The sequence below is a fragment of the Pundamilia nyererei genome, unplaced genomic scaffold (genome assembly GCF_000239375.1).
Source record: "Pundamilia nyererei isolate P.nyererei 1_Seehausen unplaced genomic scaffold, PunNye1.0 scaffold00003, whole genome shotgun sequence".
Classification (NCBI taxonomy): domain Eukaryota; kingdom Metazoa; phylum Chordata; class Actinopteri; order Cichliformes; family Cichlidae; genus Pundamilia; species Pundamilia nyererei.
Window position 1 is genome coordinate 139,814 of NW_005187404.1, and position 4,020 is coordinate 143,833.

At 41.4% G+C, this 4,020-nt stretch overlaps 1 long non-coding RNA gene across 1 annotated transcript in view; it reads right to left on the reverse strand.

The window, feature by feature from the left end:
• The window catches only part of LOC102201362 (uncharacterized), a 10,978-nt gene extending 7,207 nt beyond the window's left edge, over positions 1-3,771 (reverse strand). Inside the window, exon 1 of the long non-coding RNA XR_311396.1 lies at positions 3,679-3,771. This is a non-coding gene — a long non-coding RNA (uncharacterized LOC102201362). The remainder of the gene's footprint in view (positions 1-3,678) is intronic.
• Positions 3,772-4,020: the final 249 nt, after the last annotated feature.

Here is a 4,020-nt window from a genome sequence, read left to right on the forward strand (position 1 = left end):
CACACACACACACACACACACACACACACACACACACACACACACACACACACACACACACTTCTGAATCACAGATCTCACCCCTGAATCTTTCTCAAAATGCTGCAGAAGCTGCATGACGAGACACTTTGAGAGGAACATTTTTTGTCACCAGCTGCTGTGCTGTACTTATGCTGTTTATCTTTCAGTAGTCTAATAGTTTTTTTCCCCTAATTATCGTTACAGCTATATAGATATGCCATAACTCTTCATTGTCTCTGAATCAGCAAAGAGGTCATTAGAAAAGAAGGAGGGGGATAGAGTTGAATGAAGGGAGGATAATGGATAGAGGGAGACATGGGGTGAATGAGAGGGAGGACAGAAAAGATCAATGCAGTCTGTACTTTGAGATAATCTGCATATCATGGAACAATGCAAGGCGGGAGTGTAGTTACAGAAATACAGGAAAGCACACAGCAAGTTTTCTTGTTTTACTTTCATGGAAGGAAACAGGAAGACACAGGCAGGAGAGGAGTTGAGAGCAGAAGAGGTGATGAGAACGTAAAGTCTCTTTATGTCAACTTCAGGGAGGGTGAAAGCATGTGGCAAGGGTGTATCTGAATGAAAGATAATCGAAGCTACGGAAAGTGTGGCTGAGAAAGAAAGAGAGTCACGCTGCTGGAGGAGTGAGAGTGACAGACCGAAGGGGGATTTGCAGTCTTCTTCAAAGATAAGCACACTGTTTTCTTTCACACATACTCATGGTGACACCATGTGCAAGTGTGCACGTACATTAAGACACACAGACACATGCACACACAACCAACACTTTCTGTTGGAGCAAGCTCTTGGCATCTGACAAAAGTTCACCCTCTCACGTTTCCATAGCAACGAGGACATCGTTGTTGCTGCACATACGGCCCAACAGCCAGCCTGACGAGAGAAAAAGAGTGAGAGAGCAAAAGATAATTAAGGTTTAAATGAATATCCTAATTTGATTGGAAAAAAGAAATGATTGGAATGTCATGGAGGAAAAAGTGTGTGCTTTTTTTAAAACTGACATTTAACCAACATGTCATTTGGTAACAACAGAGATAGACAATAGAGATAGTGAATTTAGCTGGGGTAAACCATCCAAAGCAAAGGTGCACAAGAGAAGTGAAGAAGAGGGTTTAGGTCAAAGTGGAGCAGGTGGAGACGAGTGTCACGGGTGATTTATGACAGAAGAATAGAAGCGAGGTTTAAATGGAAGGTTTGCAAGAAGGTGGGGGTTTGGAGACTGTGGCAATGACACAAAGACAGAAGGTGAAGCTGCAGGTGGCAGATTTGAAGATTTTTGTATGGAGTGACCAAGAGGGACAGGATTAGAATGAGTAGAAGCATAGTGGACATATTGGAGAAAACATGTTGAAGATGGAAAAGAAGAAACCCACAGAGAAAATTCATGAATGTAGTGAAGGAGGACATGAAAAGAGTTGGTGTGACAGAAGTGGATGCTGTGGATAGAACACAGTGGAAGCAGATGATGCACTGTGGTGACCTCAATGACTGTATAAAAGATGGACGACGCAACACCGCCTCCTCCCATTGTGCAAAAATGAAGCCAAAATATCCCGCTTGTGGAGGCTGCCATCTTGCAAATTTGGAGCCAGAGTCTGCGCAGTAGTGACTTGAGGTGGAGCGACTGTGTAACGCTCCCGCTCACACACCCGCTGGACGTGACCGCAAACACGCCCCCCTACACTTTTTACGTAGCCCGGCTCAAGTTTTTTGCTGGTTTACCGCGACTGACAACTCGTTTAATTAAGGTAAATACAACCATGTCACTGTTTTTTAAAAAAGACACACAGCTGATCGTCTTATAGTTCTGAAACATCTAAAATCATTCTGTTGTTAATTTGTTTGCTAGATTAGCCACTAGCATACGCACTGTGTTGGAGGCTTGTTGCTAGCTAGTTAGCGATGCTACACACCTGTTACTCTAATAGTCTGTGTTATTGAATGATTCAGCACTCCTTATGTTTTTTTTATCCATTTTTAGACAGCGATGAGATCAGCTGCACACTCCACAGATGCCCAGAGTTACTGTTAATATCAAAAATATAATGCTGTCCTTTGAGATTTTAACATAAGACTGTGAGTGTAATGGATCTAAAACTGTTTAAATCTTCAGAGCCCTCTACAGCCTGGTAAAAACATCAGCAGAACGTTTCAGTAGTGTAGTCTAATTTGTTTTTTTCATTTAATAATAGAATCCATATTATATCAACAGCTACATTCACTCTGGGGCAAAACTAGTGAGGGAGACCATCAGGACCAAGCTGGGTTTCTAGGTCCAGAGGTTTGGAGAAACTTCTTCCCTTTCTTTCATCACAGCTGTCCTGTGCCATAAGTTCTGTTGACCCACTGTAAGAGGCATCATTTAAGAAACACCAGGACCACTGAAGCTCATCACACTGATCAAGCAGGACTCATGATCTTTACCAGCAGCTCCCTCACAGGGAAATCTTCAGCACTCCTCTGTAGGCCCGCCCCAGGAGATGGATGAACCCAGCATTTCATGAACACTGTGATGGAGACCTTTGGTTTGTGTAATATTATAAATACTCGGATACTCCCCAGAGGCTCCAGTCTTTTACATAAAGATATTATATTCAGTCCTGTAGAAAGTTATATATTTAAAAATATATTATTCTCTCTGGTTACTCTGGTATGAATAACTCTGAATCACTTTATGGTAAATAACACACCATCTGCAAAAAACTGTAAAAGAATTCCAGATGACAAGTTTGTAGTTCAACATACAAGTGACAACCTTTGACCTTCATCAGGTTATATTTAATTGTGTCAGAGAAACTCAAACGTGCTCTTCATGCAGCTGAGTACATCAAGTGTTTAAAACAGAAGCTTTGCAGGTCTGAGATTAGCAGCTCTGTGAAACACCAAACTGAGGTCCTGTTAATGCTAGTGACACAGTTACATGGATGATTAATCCTTTTATTTTTTTGTCCTTAACTTTATCAATAAAACAGCTGCAGCTTTCACTACAGCACATGTGGTACTTTAACCTTTGTACTGTTTTCATCAGTTCATTTTGCAGTTAACATGTGAACATGTTGGATGATCTGTCTGCTGTCATTGGGTGGTGCTGAGGTCTGAATCTGAGGGCAGCCCTTGTAATCACAAAGAGAACAGAACCATCAAACTTAAATATAAATTTTATCCCTCAAAGTTGAAATAAAGCTGATTCTTCTGTCCTCACACACTCAGGATCTGAAGTTCTTTTACATTTTTTCAGTATTACAGTACACTACAGTACTTTAATCCATAGTTCCTGATTAATGAGTTACTGAAGTACAAGCTTTTAAAAAAATGTTACTGTCTTTACAGATGTGGCAAGAGACTGAAAACATGCCGTTTTTTGCACATCTTTAATATTCAGCTCTGCACAGGAACTGAAGCAGGGTGCAGCCTGTTGCTTTTACAGTATAATACTTGTAATAAAAGTACAGTAACAGTAATTAGTGACTGAGTAGCCCGGAGCGTTTCTCTTGATTTCTTTAGTCAGGGTAAATTCATTCACCTGCACGGGTTAGCTAAACGAACCACCACAGCCGAGTGCTCATTTTAGCTAGCTAGGTCTCAGGAACTAGCTAAGGACGGTAGTTACAGATTAGCTTACAAACACGTTTAACTTACCGAAAAAGTGCAGCGGGGCCTCGGGTCCTTCTGTCGGGTAGTCCAGTTTACTGAAGAACACCTCAGGCTGTCAGGTTAAAACACTCGGTCGTGTTTTCGTAGAGTAAATGCTGGCCCTCCTCTCAGAGCCTACGTTCTATCTGCTATTCCCGAACAGAGATATGCAAGTTTCTCCGTGACTGCAGCTGTCAGTCAAAGCTGTTATGATGACGTTTCACCCCAATTTAACATCACCGCGGTAGGAATTAGAATCAAACTTATGGGAAAGGAGACCCCTTTGGACATCAATCAGCATGATGAGAACTATTGAAAACAAAAGAAAGAATCTTTGGAAAAATATTA